The sequence below is a fragment of the Spinacia oleracea genome, chromosome 5 (assembly GCF_020520425.1).
Source record: "Spinacia oleracea cultivar Varoflay chromosome 5, BTI_SOV_V1, whole genome shotgun sequence".
NCBI lineage: Eukaryota > Viridiplantae > Streptophyta > Magnoliopsida > Caryophyllales > Amaranthaceae > Spinacia > Spinacia oleracea.
The window spans coordinates 61,927,304-61,948,428 of record NC_079491.1 but is presented as its reverse complement, the minus strand read 5'-3'; the positions used below and the strand labels follow the sequence as shown (position 1 = coordinate 61,948,428).

The following is a 21,125-nucleotide window of genomic DNA, read 5'->3' as shown; positions in this document are numbered from 1 at the left end:
TTTAACGAAAACCTAATTACGACGGGTCAAAAATCCCGTCCCAAAAGCCTTTTACGACGGGGCTAACAACCAAACAATGACGGGAATAACCGTCGCAAATGTCTTTTACGACGGGTTTACGACAAATTTACGACGGGATTTCTATTAACGACGGCCCCCTTTTATGACGGGTTCGCGACAGAAAATCCCGTCGTTAATCAACGATTGTTGGCCTTTCGCGATGGGATTTCCCGTCGTTAATAGTACCATTTCTTATAGTGATAGTACAAGACTAATATTTTCTGACGTACCCCTTATAGTGTTGCACTAAAATCATTGTTGAGCCCATGTTCATGGTCCTATCATAGAAGAATCCTATGATGCAAAATTACAAATTCATTAAATTTGGTGGTTATAAATTTGGTGGAGTATTAAATTCTGACGAACGCTATACATTTACTCGTATAGTGTTGCACTTAGAATAATACGGACTAAAATAAAAAAAATGTTTTTTTATTTTTTACAAGTGCTAAGACAAAACGTATTCGAAATTAGAAAAGCAAATTAAATCTCGTGTAGCTCCAGACTCCAGTTACCAGATCGTGAGCTCGATTCACCCACATCCTTTCCACCTTGAGAACGCTGCACTAGGAGAAAGTCTTACCTAGAGTTCGGATTTCTTTTAAGATTCCAACGAATCTGCATATCTTGAGAATTTTTCTTCACAAGTATTTACACCAACTGTAACTTTTTACTGTATGCTAAACAGATGCGCGCGCCAATATATACTATACTCTGTAAATAAATAGGTTAAAAGTTAAAGCGGATTATTCAGATGAAGAAGAAAAGAAGACTAGGACTTCCTATGTATGACTATTATTTAGTGACGTACTCAGTATTGTATTGTTGCAAGTAAACGTTATCTAATCATATTCATTAAATTTAGTGGTTATAAATAAAGTATACCGTCAGTTGAACTGAAATCGGGTTAATCTATCGGTCTAGCGATCTAGCCCAGAGAGTGCAAACAAGAATAATTGTGAAAAAAAAATGGAAGGTGGTGTAAAAACAGTGACAATAGGAAAGTCAATAATAGTACCAAGTGTTCAAGAGTTAGCAAAAACTGGTTTGACGGAAGTCCCAAAAAGATATATTCGCGACGATCAAGACCCTCCAATACTAGTATACTACTGGACGATATGATGTTGATAAAAATGATGATGATGATCATCTACAAGTGCCCGTCGTCGACATGGAAGCTTTGATCAACGGAGATGGAGTTGAGTTTGAGAAGTTGCACGTAGCTTGCCAAGAATGGGGCTTTTTCCAGGTTTGTTAATACTAATTAATATTCCATCAATATAGCTTTCGATCTGTTGTATTGTGTGAAAATAGTTTCTTATTCGTTCGTGATGTTATGTTATTTATATAATTATATATAGAGATGGCTATATCTTGGATGTGTTAGTTTTGAAATACGAACTACTAGTACTTATCAGTGCTGTAAACAAAAGAGTTAATTCCATGATAAACAGAATATAAAAGGATGGTTTAATAATTTAATGGAGGGATTTCTAAAGGTTTACGTAACGTAGTACATGTCAAAAAATACCGACCACGTATGAACACAACATACAGTAATGATATACGGAAGGTGCTACCTTAAAAAAAATATACGGAAATGCTATGTCAAAAAACTACAAAAAGTTAAAGGATAAATACAAAAATAAATATACGGGAGACGCAAATTATAAGCATTTAATGATTTCCTAAATTGGAATTAATTTAGAAATGTATGTCAACATTGCGCGTTATTTGGCGTAATTAATGTGTAATATAGGTTAATGTATCCATTTTTAGATTCTTATATATAGCTCAAAGGACTGCATATATTATTTTTCAAATTTTTCCTTTAGAAAAAATCTTTTTTAAAAAGTATGTTGTATTTCCCACATTAGAACATCTAAGTTAGGGGTGAGTAAAAAGTAAGGTTAACATTAATCGGAATCAGAACCTGGAATTCCTAAACTGAAACTTGTTGTAAGTTTGCAGTAGGTTTCGGTTCTCCACTTTTTGAAACAGGTACTCCCTCCGTTTCTTTTTGTTTGTTACGTATTCTTTTTAGGGTGTTTCACAATGTTTGTTACGTGGGAAAATCTTTCCTTTTATAAACTTATTATACTATAATTTTTTGTGCCAACTTTCAATTTTAATTGGTCCACTTTTTTCAATTCATTAAATTTCTTTACAATTTCCTAAGTATGTTAAGTTAGCAATATTTGTGCTTTTTTATTATCGGTTCATTTTGATAAATAAAACAATCTTATTGGTTGTTGTAATGATTAGTTGATTGAATTTTGCTTTGGTTTATTTTTTTAATAAAAAACAAAAGAATCTTTATTATACATTAATAAACGTGTAAAAATCCAAATGTAACAAACAAAAAGAAACGGAGGGAGTATCTTGTTGGGAATTCTATAATTACCAATTCCAATATAGATTACCCGATTTCTGAAACCGGAACCAAATAAAAACATAACGTAAACCCAAACATAAAACGGTTTTTGGAAAATGTAAATATACGGAGTACAATTATAAATTCTCAATGTTGTTTCATAAGGAACTGTGAATTGTGATGATGATCTTCTTCTTTTTCCGGTTCAATATGGCGAATTTAAGATTCCGTTTTTTTTCTACTTAATCCAGTATGACTTTTTTTTTTTATTATTCATACGCTTTATTTGACTGTGATTTAGAATAATACTAGATTAGGTCCCGTGCACACACGGATATTTGAAAATTATTATTTGATCATTTTTTTTATAAAAAAATTAATTGAATTATTTATCCCTTAAATCTATTGCGTAATTAATAATCTCGAATGTACTCATTTCATTATCATATAAAATACAATTTTAACATACTACTTACTATATATTTTATATGTTTAAAATGATGATCTGACTAAAATATTTGATATATTTAATATGCTAATTTGATCAAATATTGAGTAAAAATATTTTCTATTACTGATATGACGGTTTAACTAAAATATTACCAAAATCTTATAATAATGGCATATTCCATAATCCTATATTTTTTTTCCCATATATAAACATTTATACAAAAGGAGAGAAAATAAAAAAAGAATAAAGTAGACATGTCTTTTTAGGAAAGAGTTTTTGGCGGGAAAAATTTTCACCAGCAAGTGACACGTGTCATTCCTGGTGTCTCTTTTAGTATATAGTAATAGATGACATTTTGTTAGTTTTGGCTTAATAAATATTTGTAAAAGTATTAATTTTTCATGATTTGTACTTTTTGATAATTAAAGACATTGGCTATCATTTGGCTTATTTATTGATAAGTACTTTCTCTGTTCTTTTTTAAATGACACAATTATTTAGGCACGTTTGACAATGCACGATTTCAAACATTAATATCTTTAATTGTGGATAAGAAAAAATTATAAAAGTTTGATATTTAAAAAATATGTATTGAGACGAATATAATAAGACCCTACACGGCTATATTTTTTCTTAAGTATAAATCACAAACGACGGTAAAAGGAATTTGTGTGAATAGTGTCGAAAACCTAATTATCTCATGTAAATAAGAACAGAGGAAGTATGACAAATGGAAACAAAAGGTCTTGCATGCACAAGATATACAATAAATTTATTGTGCACCAACTTAACTTTTACCCAGTTTTCTCTAACATTTACTCAGTTTTCTCTAACTTTTATATTATTAAAAAAAATTAACAGATAAACATTTTAAAGTGTTAAATAATTAATTTTATACATTATTAGTGATTTTGAAGAAATATTTTTTATTAAAATGAAAATTTTTATTACTAAAAAGTAGATAACTTTTACAAATATAAGGATAACTTTTAAGCATTTTACTTCTATTTTAACTTCGATATAAGAACCTTTTCTTTCTCCCCAAGCTTTCTCTCGGTGCACGATAGCCTTATCGTGCTCCGTTGCCATGGCACGAAAAACTGGGGGCAAAGGGCAAGGTAGCAAGCATAATTCTCATGGAAATGTGACGACGAAGCCTCGTGGACCTTCATCAGATTCGCAGGCTCTCAGAACGCGTCCGATTGATGAACTATTAGGCGTGGAGGCACTGGATTTTGGAATGGAGAATGAAATTCTCACTCCGAAATCAAGTGTGCAACATCTTCAACTGAGATCAGAGGTGCGACACTCATTCAATGAGTGGATGCAGCAGATTCACCATTCTTCTGAGTTGGTGCGTCAAAACAGAGCAAACATGGATGTAGGTACAATTTCTGTCCTTATTTTGCAGCAATTGGATGAGATATCTGTGCATAATAATGATGAAGTTGGTAGCATATTTGATAAATCAGTTTCGAATAAATCAGTTGAAAATCTAGACCCTATTCAGATTGATTTGGATGACATTCAGGAAGAAATAGAATTCTGGAATTCTGCTATTTTGTGCTATGTTGTTGGTGCTAATCCACCTGCTCATGTTATGGAGGGTTTTGTTAGACGAATATGGAAGAATTACAAGCTTGATAAGGTAGTTATGGTGAAAAAAGGGATGTTCCTAGTTCGATTTCACACTATGGACATGAGGGATAAGATGTTAACAAGACACTTTTTCTTTGATGGTAAACCATTGATCATGAAGCCATGGAGTGTAGATATGGACATGGAGAAGGAGGAGATTAGGTCTGTTCCTATATGGATCCAATTAAAACTTAATATCAAATATTGGGGGGAAAAGGCACTCTTCAAAATTGTGAATCAAATAGGGAAACCTGTGAAAAGAGATTCTGCCACTACTAATAGGGATAAGTTTCACTTTGCTAGGATTTTAGTGGACATGCCTATTACTCACAGTTTGCCTGATCAAGTTTCTTTCATGGATGAACATGGTGAATTGATTAAGGTAGACATAAAGTATGAATGGAAACCTAGTAAGTGTGGGGTGTGTAAGATGGTGGGACACCAAGATGCTGAATGTAGGCAGGGTACTAGGAAAGTTTGGGTGCAGAAACACTCAGTGCAGCCAGTGAAACCAATGGTGCAAGCTCCTGCAGTGGATCAAGAGGGTTTTCAACAAGCTCTTAGGCCTATCAGGGTGAGAAACTCAATTGCAGCACCAACACACTTGAAAAACACTTTTCATTTGTTAAATGAAGAGGAAATTGGTGAAGTTGAACCTGTAGTAGTGGAGGTGGACATTGAAGATGGGGCAGGTGAGCTAGGAGGAGGGAACTCCTCCCACTCTTATGGATAGAATTGTAACTTGAAATGTCAGGGGTCTTAATTTAGCTCATAAGCAAGGTGTAGTGAAGCATTTCATTCACAAACACCATGTGGGGCTAGTAGGACTTCTGGAGCATAAGGTGAAGGTTCCTAATCTTGGGAATCTTTACCAAAAAGTATTTTTGAATTGGTGTTTCACTAGTAATAGCAGTTATCATGATGGGGGTAGGATTGTGCTTGCTTGGAATCCTAGCAGGTTTGTTGTGACTATTCTACAAGTTACAAGCCAGCTTATTCACTGCTTGGTTAAGCCAGTGGGTGGTTCTTATAGTTTTTATTGTACTTTCATCTATGCCTTCAACGAAAGTCATAAGAGATTGGATCTTTGGAGTGATTTCAAAGCTTTATACACTCAGGATGCTTGAATTATGTGTGGTGATTTTAATTGTGTAATGACCACTGAAGAGAAGATTGGGGCTCCTGTTAGGAATGCTGAGATTGTGGATATATGTCAATGTATGCATTTCTGTGGAATGGAAGATATTAAGAGTGTGGGGAATTATTACACTTGGAACAATAAACAACAAGGTGCTGCCAGAGTATTTTCAAAGCTTGACAGAATTATGGCAAATTCTAATTGGCAAACTCAATTTCCCACAGCTGAGGTTTGTTTTATGAATGAGGGCACCTTTGATCATTCCCCTGGTTTGCTTACTGTTTATTCTAGAACTGGAGGGGGAAAGAAGCCTTTTAAATATTTCACTATGTGGAAGAGTTCTCCTGATTTTCTCTCTATCATTCAGCAACAATGGAACAAGCAATTTCATGGCACAAAGATGTATGTGGTTGTTAACAAATTGAAGCAAGTTAAGGGTTCTTTGAAGGATCTGAATAGATTGGGTTTCTCTGATATTCAGGCTGCAGATATTAAGGCATTTAATGATATGAATGCAGCTCAACAGGCTATGCATCTGAATCCTTCTGATGTAACTTTGGCTGATCTAGAACTACAGGCTATCAGTGAATATAGATTAAAACATCAGGCATATTTGGATTTATTGAGACAAAAAGCAAAGATGGACTGGCTCAAAGCAGGTGATGAAAACACTGCTCTTTTTCACCAGAGCATCAGACAGAGAAGAACTCTGAATCAGATTTATAGTATTCATGATATGCATGGCAATTGGAAAGAAGATTCTACTGAGGTGTCTATGGCTTTCTTGGAGTAATATACTTCCTTATTGGGTACTACTCAGACCAATAGGAAAGCAGTTCTCAGTCAAGTGGTCCAGCTAGGTCCACTCATAAATGATCAACATAGAGCAATTCTGAATGGTCCATACACTGCAGATGAAGTAAGGAAGGCTTTGTTTTCTATTCCTGGGGTTAAAGCTCCAGGTCCAGATGGTTTTGGTACCTTTTTCTTTAAAGATGCCTGGAGTATTGTTGGTGATGAAGTGGTGGCTGCTGTTTTAGATGTTCTACAGCAAAGGAAGCTTTTGAAAGAGCTTAATCACACAGTGATCACTCTTATTCCTAAGATTAAATGTCCTAATACTGTGAGTGATTTTAGACCCATTTCTTGCTGTAACACATTGTATAAGTGTGTTACTAAGGTGCTGTGTAATAGGCTTAGACAAATCTTACCTGATTTGGTCATGGAAAATCAGGGTGGTTTTGTTCATGGAAGGCACATTGTCCATAACATTATGGTGGTGCAGGATTTAGTGAAGCATTATGGTAGGAAGGATGTCAAACCTAGCTGCTTAATGAAGATTGACTTACAAAAAGCTTATGATACTGTGGATTGGAATTTCTTACAGGAGATGCTGGAGCAATTGGGTTTCCCTGAACATTTTGTGCATATTGTGATGGAGTGTGTCACCACTCCTATGTTCTCCTTGATGATCAATGGCACTATGCATGGGTTTTTTAAATCCCAGAGAGGGCTAAGACAAGGTGATCCCATGTCTCCTTTGCTCTTTGTCATTTGCATGGAATATTTGTCCAGGGTTCTGCACAGCATGAGCTTGCTGCCTTTGTTCCAGTACCATCCAAGGTGTAAAGCTCACTCATCTCTGCTTTGCAGATGATCTGATCTTATGCTGCAAAGGTGATTTTGCTTCTATCTATCTGTTGCTACAGGCTTTCAAGCTATTCTCTGATACTTCTGGTTTACATCCTAACAAACAGAAATCTTCTATCTATTGCTATGGGATGTCTGATTCTGATATTAATAGGGTAGAATTGGTTTCTGGTTTTACCAGAAGTTTTTTGCCTTTCAAGTACTTGGGGGTACCAATTTGTTCTAAGAAAATCACCACAGCTCAGTGTGATATGTTGGTGGACAAGATGATTGCAAGAATTAAAGTTTGGAGCTCCAGGAATCTCTCCTACTCAGCTAGAATGCAACTGATCAATTCAGTCTTATTGAGTTTGCATATGTATTGGGCCCAGGTGTATGTACTCCCTAAGCAAGTTTTATATGAGATTAATAAGATCTGCAGGTCTTTTCTTTGGAGTGGCAAAGCTTACAGCACAAAACCAAGTAATATCTCTTGGGCACAGTCTTGCTGTCACAAGAAAGAGGGTGGTTTAGGCTTCAGAGATGTTGTTAAGTGGAAAATTGCACTGATGGGCAAATATGTGTGGGCTGTTGCTTCCAAACAGGATAATGTTTGGATTAAGTGGGTCAATGCTGTATATGTTAAAGATGGGGTTTGGTGGGATTACCAGCCTAATGCTTCAGCCAGCTGGTATTTGAGGAAAGTTTGTGAAACTAAGGAGGTTTTGAAGCAATATTACTCTCAGAATGAGTTTAGTACTATTGCTCAGTACTCAGTTAAGGTGGTATATGAGAAATTAATTGAGGCTAGACCTTTGGTCACCTGGGACAGGTTAGTTTGGAATAGGCTAAATGTTCCAAGACATAGATTTATTTGCTGGATGGCTGTTCAAGCTAGGCTTCAAACCACAGCAAAGCTTGCTAGAATTGGTGTTAGTGTGTCCCCACTGTGTTTATTGTGTGGGCAACAGGATGAGGATCATAAGCATTTGTTCTTCTCTTGCTCCTACAGTCAGCAATGCCTTAATGATATTAGAAGCTGGATGAGTATCCCTGGTGTTTCTTCTGATCTTCAGCAGATCACAAGGGGGATTGATCATAGCAGGCATTCTCATTTCAAGAAGCAAGTCTGGTATGCAGGCCTTGCAGCAATTGTCTATGTAGTTTGGCAGTGCAGAAATGGTAGCTTTTGGGATAAGTATGTTCCTACAGTGCAGAATTCTGTAAAGAGCATTAAGCATGCTGTGAAAGATAGAATCAAAGTTGTAATGCCTAAGAAGGTTAGTAGAAGGGATTGTACTTGGTTTTTGGCTCTGTGAGCTTGTATAGGTGTTTCTGTTTGCTTGCTTCTTGGTGGTAAGGTCCAACCTAGTTGGTTCGTGCCTCTTGAAGTTAAGCTTAGGTTGTAATTTGGTTTTGTGCTTAATATTATCCTTACTTGCCTAGCAAAAAAAAAAAAAAAAAAAAAACATCGATATACAATATTTATCGTACACCCCAGATAAATAAGAAATTGTGAAAGAAAAATGGCCCAGTAATGAAAAGTGAAAGAAATATTACACACGAGAACTCTCGATTCAGTACGATATTTTTCCATACGTCATTAGGATAAAAGAAGTCGACTACTCTAGTATGCCAAAGCCGAAGAAAGAAAACGAACATAGCCATAAAGGTAGTAGTTGCTGTTTTTCGACGGGAACATCATTGGTCCAAGTATAAAGAAGTCCAACAAAGCCATTGAAGCCTAAAAGATTAAAGAGTACACCGTAGACCATTCAAATTTGGAAATTTATCGGTTTCAATTACTAGTCACGCCATTAGCTTAATGATGTAGTATGTTCAGAGTAATAGCCTAATTGTGTGTTGGTTTAATGGTGAATGGATTTGAACTTGGTATGGAGGACCCGTATTCGATCCCCCGCAACAACAATTGGGAGGGGACTGGAACCTATCCCCCATAACTCGGTCCGAATCCAGATTAGCCTTAAAGATGAATCGGGTGCTAACACTAAAAAAAAAGAGTAATAATAGTAGGGAGCTTTTAGATAACTCTTAAGTAGAGAGAAAAATTAAGATTTAACTCTTAGGTGCGTAATGGGAGTCTTTTATTTAAGGTTTATTTAAGGTTTATAAGAGAAATTTCTGAAATAAGAGCTAGCTCTTACAAATAATAGCTAATGCCACATCATTTTTTTGCATGAAAAAAAAAAAAAATAGGGTAAAAAAGAATAAGAGCTAGTGTTAAAAGATAGTCCATTTCCACAATTTTTAAGAGATGACTTGTAACACCCCGACCTCTAATTCACTTATTAATGCATAATTAGCAGCGGAATTAACCTAATTTGGTCGGGATATTACCTTCCGTAATTCCCTTTTGGAAATTACAAGGCAACATCATACATAAGCCATAAAAACCTCCTTTAAATATAATAATCCTTTATATTCCTAAAATACAAGTACATAACTTACTAAAAGTCTTTAATTAAACTATTAAAACATTAAGCATACGCTAGGTGATTAATACTAAGGTGAAATTCCTCGCCACTACTCGTTTCCATCGTTCCCCGCAGTATCTAAAACAGAAAACAAAACGGGGAGCCGAAGACTCAGTAACGACTACCCTAGCAACGTAAATTCGTTTCAATTCATTTTATTTAATAACACTGGGAGAATTGAATAAGTAAAACATTTAATAAAACATCATATTTAATTCATTCATAAACTTTTAATGAAAACGTCATTCATAAACTTTTAATTAACATGCTAGTTGTCGTCAAGTACGAACCGTGAAGGAATTCTCCACTGGGCCTAGTCCCATAAGAGCCTGGGCTCATCATCGAACTGTAACATTGGGCCTGGGCCCTGAGCCTGGGCTCATAACCATGGGAGCCTGGGTTCGTAATCCATGGGTGGACAGGTGTCCGTGGTGCATGCATGACCGATAGATAGGAAGATGGTAGTTTATATACCGCCAAACAAACTATGTCTTTCACTTTTATTTATCATGTTTTATGTATTTTTACTAAGCCTTGGCTTGTATTTCAGTTGAAATAACATAACTCATTTAACTCATAAAACATCATTTTGATCCTGGGATCAATAAAATATCATTTCTTTCATGGCATCACATAAATATCATTTCATGAGAAAACTCAATCAAATCATATTATAAAGAATAATTAAAACAAATCACAATTCATTCCCACAATCCATAAAACATGTCAAAACATTTAATTCATAAATTCAATCATAACGTCATATTTTCATAAATCATATTTGTAAGGGAATTGCGGGTACTAGCAGTAGCCGTTACCTCAACCGTGGTTTTATCCCTCCTGTTTGATGGATCGTTCTTCCTGAGCTCCGAGTCCAATTTCTTTCAAAATATTAATTTATTGAATTAGTACTTAAAACGATAAATAATCTAAAATGATATTTTATAACTAAATAATTTTATAAGTAATGATTTTATAAATAACGAATTCTAATATAAAAAATATAATTTCATAATTTAACAAAAATCTTATTAATCGAAATTTTAAGAATATAATTTTATAATTCATAAATCAATTTACATGAGAATTATTTAAATTCTATTTTATTTAAAACAACTTACAAGTGTTAAAAAGTGGGTCCAACAAAATTACTTATAAACCTGAAAGTCTGTTATATACCCAATCTAGGAAAAGGGGTATTATAATTGATATGGTTATCAAATCAATGCCATATCCAAAATTTTGGATAGATCGAGGGTACGGGTACGGGTATGGTTACGGTTACAGATATTATTCAATTTCAAAAGAAAACGATATCTAATAATTGTCTGATAAGTTTATTTCTTATATTTTTGTCGGGTACGGGTACGGGTATGGTTACGGTTACAGATAATATTTTTGTCGAAACACTAAACTCCTAAAATCGCACTAATCACTTTACAATCCAAGAAATAATAATTTTCTCTGATTTTTCCAACAACCGTTGATAAAAATTGATTTTATTTTATTAAAAAGTTCGTTTAAATAAATTATTCAGAACAGAAAAAATAATAATAATCTCATATGTGTGTTGCACGGGACCTAACCTAGTTATTTACTAATTACAACACTTCCTATAAACATCCGTTTTTTAAAAGTGTATCACACCCTATTTTGAAAACTTCCTAACCTGTTTAATTAAATGGGTCAACCCAACCCAACCCTACATGTTTAATTAAATGGGTTGGGTCACGATGAAATTTTCAACACAAAAATAACCCGCCTAACCCGTTTAAATTCAAGCAAGTATGTAATATAGATATGTAGAATGTTATTTGAAAGATTTTATTTCTCATTTTTTCTTCAACATTGAATACTTATTTGACGTTTTCATTCATGTCAAATACATATTGAAGTATTACTTTGTAATATGAGATATGCAACAAAAAATCACCTCGTAATTATATTGTCAAGTCAATTTAAAAGTGGGAAAAAAAATTAAACGAGTCAACTTCAAGTCAACCCGTTTATAGTTGGATTGGGTTGGGTTGAAAATCTAAACCCGCTTAATTAAACAGGTCGGGCGTGGGTTGGGAAAATCTCAACCCGTTTAAAAATGGGTCGACCTGATTTCGACCCAACCCAACCCATTGTTAGCTCTATTGTTAAAACCAATGATGTCTTGGCCTAGTAGTTGAATCTGAGGGCCTGTGTACAATAAGTCTCAGATTCGAATCCCCTGTCCCCATTTGTAATTTATATTGCCCTTGTGGTTCATTCGCACCAAAAAGTATTTATTAAAAGGCGTCTCTACTAACGTATGCGCGTCACGTATAACTCTGTCTATAATCACAAGAACATGCCACGTCATCTGATTAGCAAGGTATATATATCACATACAACATACATAAACCTTGTCCCCATTTGTAATTTATATTGCCCTTGTGGTTCATTCGCACCAAAAAGTATTTATTAAAAGGCGTCTCTACTAACGTATGCGTGTCACGTATAACTCAGTCTATAATCACAAGAACATGCCACGTCATCTGATTAGCAAGGTATATATATCACATACAACATACATAAAAAATTTACCCCAATAATATTCAAAAATGGGATCTATCAAATGAAAAGTTAATGTCTTACCATATTAGCCAACCATTAGTATCTTTATTGCACATATATATACATATATATATATATATATATATATATATATATATATATAAAATTTGGAACATACAAACGTATAATATACACCAAACTCTTTACATAATGCATACCACATATATGATATTCAAAGTAGTAACGCGAGGCATCGTCTGGGCACCAAACACTAGTTAAATTATTAAATGAAGCATGCATAACCCGCCTGCATTTAGATGTAGTACGTTATTACTCCGTAATAAGTAACTTATTGAGTAAAGGTTATTGTCCTAGTTGATAGATCATGAATATCATATAGGGTATGTGATAGAGTCATGTTATACTTTAGTGTATGATATAGGGTAGAAGTCTACGTGACTTATGTTAAGGATAACGTACTTATCCTAGAGGATAGAATATCATATAAGATAGAATTGAGAGAAAAAAAAAATTGCAGGTTCGAAAAAAATAGCGTTTTTGCTCGATCGAGATTTTTTTTTGGAACCGACATCATTAAGTTGTGCATATCGACTTCAACAAACATGTACGAATTCGTTCCAGTTCATCCGATTGAACGGGTGCTAACATATAATATTATTTTTTATGTTTCCAATCGCAACGTCCATGAAACTGCCGTTACGATTGCGGGATGGTGTTGAGAATAACGTAGTTATCCCAGAGGGAAGAGTATCATATAAGATAGAGTTATGTTATATGATATTAGATGGAAGTTTGTAAAATATAGGAAACCTACAAAATGTAAAATATCTAATTTGTAATATAAATAGATGCGTCTACCCACGAATAACATGAGACGATCAAATATTAATTTGCCTCATATAATTTAGCAACTTAAGATAAGAAACCTACACAATGTGTAGTTTATCTATCTTGTGTTATAATAGAGTTGTATGTCCATGAGTAATAATGCATACTACCCCAATTCATAATGATATTTACGCTTTACACTAATTTCTCTTTATATTGTGTTTTATACTATTTTTGCACATGAAAAATACCATCTTACCTATCTTATATTCTTATCCCACAAAAGGTATACTAGTATATTTTTACACTCATTTTCTTTTACTTAATTCGTTTTTTTCTTACAATAACCCACATTTATATACTCTCTCGTTATCCACATTTTATAGTTATATTCACCCATATTTTTAAACAATTTCTCTCATTTGTCTTAATTAATATATGATCAATAGGTTTTGAACACACCGATGTACATTAAAATCTATTGTACAACTGTTGAGAATGGTAGTGTGTCAGCATGCTTAATTATGACCTTAGCCCATTTCATTACTTATTGTCCAGCCCATTTAGTTGTAAAGTCACATGTTCAACTTATGGGATTATGTGACTTGTTTTGTCTCTTTGTATGAGTCATGTTTAGGGTATTATCCTAGGAAATGATTGGCCAGCCCTTACTTCTAGGTTGATGCTGCGCCGTCCTATTTAAGGACTTGTAATGAGCAATCAGCTCACAACTTCGAATGAATGAAAACAGAAATGAAATGAGGGCTAAATGAGAAGGTTGATTGCTTGCTGTTTGTATGAACTCAAGGCTGAAATGTCTTCATGGTATCAGAGCAAAGGTTAGTAAAGCTCGATCTTTTCTCATCTTTCCTGGTTAGCAAACCTGTGTAGAAGCAATCAATCAATGTTTCATTAAGTAGCCTAAAAATAGAAGCTTTTTCTTTTAAAACAGTTAGCTTTACTTGCACTGTGACTGTCTTGTGCATATGGTCTGAAAACTTTGATAAAAATGACTACTATAGAAACTACTAGCCCCTTATACCTGCACCCCTCTGATGGAAGTAACTCCATAAATATTGAAAAGCTCCAGGGATCCTCAAACTATAGATACTGGAGAAGATCCATGGAAATATCTCTAGGAGCCAGGAGAAAACTTGGGTTTGTGACAGGTGCTGTAACTAGAGATGCTAGTGATAAAGTAAAACAGGAATGCTGGGATACCTGTAATGATATGGTGATATCTTGGATCCTAGGGTCTGTGTGTGAATCTGTTAAGAAATCTATAATGTTTGTAGCCAACTGTGCTCAAATGTGGAAACAACTTGAGAGCAGATACTCTGTGTCAAATGGATCTAGAAAGTACAGACTTTGCAAAGAGATTTATGAAACAAAGCAACAAGGGAGGATTGTGTCAAATACTACACTGAAATGAGAGCTCTGTGGGAAGAGCTTGAATCCCTAAGTGTGTATCCTGCCATTACCACCATGACAACAGAGATAAATGCATTTGTGCAAGCCCATGAACAACAACAAGAAGAAATGAAACTGTTTCAGTTTCTGAATGGATTAGATGAAGCATATGGTGCTCAAAGAAGCCACTTGTTAATGATGTCCCCTCTTCCTAGTGTTGATACAGCATGCAGCTGTGTGCAGCAAGAAGAGTCTCAAAGGGAGATACTCAAACCAGTAAAAGAAGAAAATGAGGCAGCTGCTATGTACAGCAAAGTGCAGGAGCTGAACTACACTGCTTGTGGCAAGAATGGTCACACACAAGACAAGTGTTGGACTGTAGTTGACTATCCTGAGTGGCATGCCAGGAGTCAACAACAGAACAAATTCAAACCCAGAGATTACAGTGGAAAGAAACCACAAGTGAGAGGAACTGGATTCAAAGGGAATCAGAAATGGAATAAGGGCAAGAATGGCAACAAAGGAAGAATGGCTGCTAATGCTCATAGTCACAGTGAAAGTGGCTCATCAAGCTCAACAACCTTCACTGCTCAACAACTTGAACAATTGTTGAGAAATCTGCCTGCACTCTCAAAGAATGGAGGATCTGACACTGAAGAAGAAATGGATGTGAGCTACTCCAATATGGTGAGCTGTTATTTTGCTGACAAAAGCAACAATGAGTGGATCATTGACACAGGAGCATCTCACCACATGACTGGAGATGTAAACCTGCTGTCAAAGATAGGAACCTGCAACAACAAACCAAGAATCAACTTGCCTACAGGAGAAACTTCTCTCATTAGTCACTGTGGTGAAGCTCTCCTTGAAAACAAGCTAGAACTTAAAAATGTACTGTGTGTTCCAGCCTTCAAATACAACCTTCTGTCAGTCAAAAAACTCACTCAAGATGGGAAGTGTAAGGTGACCTTTCACCCAAAATTCTGTATCATTGAAGATGGGAGAACTTCAGAGGTGAAGGGAGTTGGGAGAGTATCAAATGGTCTGTATTATCTTGTGAACAAAGCTCTGGGTGATATTATTGAAGAATTCAAAGATCAGAATATCCAGTGCATGAATGCATCCACCACTCTGAGTGTGCCTGCAGTGATACAAGGAGTAAAACCTCTCAACAAGACCACCCTGTGGCATCACAGATTGGGTCATGCTCCTCTCAACAAAATCAGCAAGATACATGAGCTTAAAGGGTTCAAAAATACCACAGAAGACATCTGTTTGACCTGTCCCCTATCAAAATTCACAAAGCTTCCATTCAAGCCAAACAACTCAAGAGCAAGCAAGCCATTTGAACTGATTCATATTGATACCTTGGGTCCATACAAAGTTGAAACAAGGGGTCACTACAAATACTTTCTAACTGTTGTAGATGACCACTCCAGAATGACTTGGGTTCACCTGTTGAGACAGAAGTCTGATGCATTTGAAGCAATCAGAATCTTTGTTCACATGGCAAAGAATCAGTTTGGGTATAGTGTGAAGATCATAAGGTCAGATAATGCTCTTGAGTTTGATGACAAGAAATGCACTCTTTCTTCACTGAATTGGGAATATCTCACCAAACCTCTTGCAATGACAGACCTCAACAAAATGGGAGAGTAGAAAGGAAGCACAGGAATGTTCTAGAAATGGGGAGAGCATTGAGATTCCAGGCTGGCCTTCCACTCCAATTTTTGGGAGACTATGTTCTTACTGCAGTTCATCTGACAAACAGACTGCCAAGCACAATTCTTGATCACAAAACACCATATGAGGTACTTTACAAAACTGTACCTAATTATAATCATCTGAAAGTCTTTGGTTGCTTAGCTATGTGTCACAATCCCAGAAGAACTGCAGATAAATTTGGCCCTAGAGGTGTGCCTTGTGTATTCATTGGTTATCCCATGACCCAGAAAGGATACAAATTGCTTAACCTGACCACAAACACCACCTTTGTATCTAGAGATGTGAGATTTTATGAGGAAATATACCCATACCAGCTATTTCATAAACACACAAATGAGTCCAACCCTCTCAACCTGAACCAAAACACTACATGGATTGAAACTCACAATGAGACCAGTGATGACCAAAACACTCAACCAATGACAGTTCAACTCCTAATCATGATGAACCAGATAGCCCTGAACCTACCATAGACCCTCCACCAAGAAAATCAACCAGAACTCATAAACCACCCACCTGGCTGAGTCAGTATCACACAAACATGGCAAACACCACCACAGACCAAAAGAAAGTGAAAAATGTGACTGAATTCTCAAACACTCTTAGATTCTCCTGTTTCATGTCTCACATCACCAAAAAACCCAATACAGTTCACTTTAAAGAAGCCATCTCAAACCCAAATTGGGTGGAAGCTATGAATGAGGAACTTGAGGCCCTAGAACTGAATCATACTTGGGAGATTACAACCCTACCACCAGGGAAGACAACTATAGGATGTAAGTGGTTGTACAAACACAAACATGTCAGAGATGGATTCCTTGAAAGACACAAATCAAGGCTTGTTGTCTTGGGGAACAAACAAAGATATGGGATAGATTATGAGGAGACATTTGCTCCTGTTGCAAAATTGACCACTGTTAGATCTCTATTAGCTGTTGCATCCATAGAAGAATGGTTTGTACATCAAATGGATGTTAAGAATGCTTTTCTTCATGGTGACTTGCAGGAAACTGTGTACATGAAAATGCCACCTGGATACACTGAGATGGGAAGCAGGATAACAGTTCAAGCCAAGGGAGAGTCTGTTCCTAAGTCTGATCCTACAAAAGTGTGCAAACTCAACAAATCTTTGTATGGACTCAAACAAGCCCCTAGACAGTGGTTTGCTAAATTGAGCTCAGCCCTGAAAAGCAACAACTTCACTCAGTCCAAGTCTGACTACTCTCTCTTCACCAAAAGAACTGGAAAATCTTTCACAAGCATCCTAGTCTATGTGGATGACCTAATCATTGCAGGAAATGACATGTCATCTATCTGTGAAGCCAAGGAGTTCCTCTCATCTCAATTCCTAATGAAAGACATGGGAGACTTAAGCTACTTCTTAGGAATTGAAGTTGACAGAAACAATCAAGGAATATTCCTTTCACAGAGGAAATATGTACTAGATCTCCTTGCTGAGTATGGTCTTACTAACTGTAAACCACTCAAGCTCCCCATGGATGTTCATTTGAAACTATCTGCTGATATTGGTGATGTGTTGGGAGATCCTGAACCCTACCAAAAACTTGTGGGAAAGCTCATTTATCTCACTATCACAAGACCTGACATTGCCTTCACTGTCCATGTACTGAGTAAATTCATGCACAAGCCAACAAATGTTCATATGCAAGCTGCTATGAGGGTGCTAAGGTACCTATCTGGTTCACCCAATCAAGGAATTCTTCTCGCCTCACACTCTTCTGCTCAACTCCAAGCCTACTGTGACAGTGATTGGGCAGGCTGCCCTACCTACCAGAAGGTCAACATCTGGTTTTTGCATCCTTCTAGGTGCCTCTCCCATCTCTTGGAAAGCAGAAAGACAATCTGTGGTAGCCAGGTCCACTGCTGAAGCTGAATACAGATCAATGGCACTGACTGTGTGTGAAATACTGTGGCTGAAACAACTCTTGAAGGATTTGGGGTTACGAAACTTGGGCACCACTCTTGTTCACTGTGACAATGAAGCAGCATTGGCAATTGCAGCCAACCCTGTGCACCATGAGAAAACAAAACATGTTGAGATAGACTATCACTTCATCAGAGAAAAAGCAGCAACTGGTGTGATCAAACCAACCAAGATTGCTAGTGTGGATCAACTGGCAGATGTCTTCACCAAGCTTCTCTCCACTCAACAACAACACTACCTTCTCTCCAAGCTGGGAGTTTGTTCTAAACCTGCACTCTCAGCTTCAGGGGGAGTGTTGAGAATGGTAGTGTGTCAGCATGCTTAATTAAGACCTTAGCCCATTTCATTACTTATTGTCCAGCCCATTTAGTTGTAAAGTCACATGTTCAACTTATGGGATCATGTGACTTGTTTTGTCTCTTTGTATGAGTCATGTTTAGGGTATTATCCTAGGACAATGATTGGCCAGCCCTTACTTCTAGGTTGATGCTGCGCCGTCCTATTTAAGGACTTGTAATGAGCAATCAGCTCACAACTTCGAATGAATGAAAACAGAAATGAAATGAGGGCTAAATGAGAATGTTGATTGCTTGCTGTTTGTATGAACTCAAGGCTGAAATGTCTTCAACAACGAGATAACTTTTACTCAGCGTTTTGTAGCTTTTACTTATATTGGGTAACATTTAAACATTTCAGGGTATCTTTGCATCTGTCTTAATAATTACGAGTATTACATATCGGATATAATTAAGAATTTGTGATATTTGATACTCCAACAAATACAGTTCTTGATAAGTTAGCACAACTGTTTTAATTTGTACAGTGCGTAAGTTAAACTACGCAGGGGCTAAATTCATTTTTTTAAAACGTGTAGCTCATAAACCATGGGGTTCAGTGTTCACTATTGGAGAAAGTGAAGTTAGAGACACTTGAATTTTTCAACCTTCCAATGGAAGAAAAGAAAAGGTATTGGCAAACTCCAACAGACGTTGAAGGATTTGGGCAAGCATTTGTTGTATCAGATGAGCAGAAGTTGGACTGGGCTGACATGTTTTACATGTCCACCTTTCCTAAACATTTGAGGAGACCTTATTTGTTTCCCATGTTACCTCTTCCATACAGGTTTGTTTTTCTTCCGATGTCACTACATTTTTTCTTGCTTATACAAGTTACAAAAAATATAGGCCCTGTTCTTTTGAACTTAATTTCAGTTTGATTAAGTTCAGTTTGATTAAGTTCAGTTCATTAAGTTCAGTTCAGTTCAGTCAAGTTTAGTGCAGTTCAGTACAGTGAGTTTAATTTAATGCAGTTCAGCAGAAAAAAGCTCAGAAAAATAGAGTCATAGTTGTCAAAGTTAGTAAATGAATAATCTAAGCTCTAGTATCAAGAAGAGGGGTTAGTTGAATGAGGTGATCTTGACCTATCAAAATAAAAAGTTGGGTTTTTTTTTTTACTTTGTCATAAGTTGATCATAACCAATCGAGTAGTATATTGTAAGATTTTGAAATGATATTAGCTATATTTTAATATGCAGAGAGGCAATGGAAAATTACACAGCTGAAGTGCATAAGCTTACGAAGAAAATCCTTGATTATTTGGCAAAAGCTCTAGATGTTGATAGCGAGGTGAAAGGAGACGTGTTTGGAGAAGGACATCAATCAATAAGAGTGAATTATTATCCAGCATGCCCACAACCTGATAAAGTAATTGGTTTAGCCCCGCATACTGATGCAATTTCCCTCATCTCTATCCTTCTCCGGCTTCATGGAATGGAAGGCCTTCAAGTTAAGAGAAATAACAAATGGGTTGCTATTACGCCAAAGCCTAATGCCTTCATAATCAATGTTGGGGACATGCTAGAGGTAATTAATAAAGTGCTTAATTACACTTTCTTATTTAAGAACGGGAGAAGTTCTAGCATTATATTATACTAAAACAGACATCAGGAATGACACGTACGTGTCACTTCCTAATGGAAGAAAATTCCGCCAAAACTTTTTTTGTCTTTTTTTTATTCATTTATTTGTTTCAATAATTTTTTATGAAAAATGATCAGTATATTTGACTAAAACTTTATTAATCGATCATTTGATAATCTGTCAAAATCTTTTGTATTGCGTACTACTTTATTTTCGAACAATTCTTTGTTACTCAAATATCTTATAAAAAGATGGTCAAATTATAATTTTATAATATTCGTGCGTGCACGAGACATAATCTAGTGGAGTATATATATACAAAGTATATGTTATAGTCTGTAATTGATTAGTTTATTAGTTGGTTCTTGTAGGTAATGAGCAATGGCATATACCGAAGTGTTATGCATCGGGCGGTAGTGAATGCAACGGAAGAAAGGCTATCACTTGTAACGTTCCATGGGACTGCTCTTGATAGTGAGATAGGGCCTATCCCTAAATTAATCACCCCTACCACTCCTGCAAAATTTAAAAGAATGAGCACAATTGAATATATGAAGGCATTTCTTGCTCATCCTCTGGTAGGGAATACACACCTTCATGTCATGAGGGTTGTTCAGAAAGACGACTAGTGATTGGAAAGCAATAAGCAATAAGCAATAAGCAATTTCAAAACTTTTTAATTAATTGCCACACATTTGCATTAGCAAACATTTTAAACTTTTCCTATTTTAGTACTTGATTTTTTTTCCATGATTTGTTTGGAGTTTCTTAATTACCATATGTGAAAACTTAAGAGTATTTATGTTTGAATACAGATCGACTTTTAAGTTTCATGTTTGCAGATGACCTTCTGCTTCTTGCAATGACCGGTGATGCGGTCGCCTTTGTAATAGGAAAAATAAACGTTGCAAAATGATTTTTATCTATAAACAGCCAATTAAAGGAGTG

General features: G+C 35.8%; 1 pseudogene; it reads left to right on the top strand.

Moving 5' to 3' along the window:
* Window positions 1-454: 454 nt before the first annotated feature.
* Window positions 455-21,010, top strand: LOC110798687 (protein SRG1-like; annotated as a pseudogene).
* Window positions 21,011-21,125: the final 115 nt, after the last annotated feature.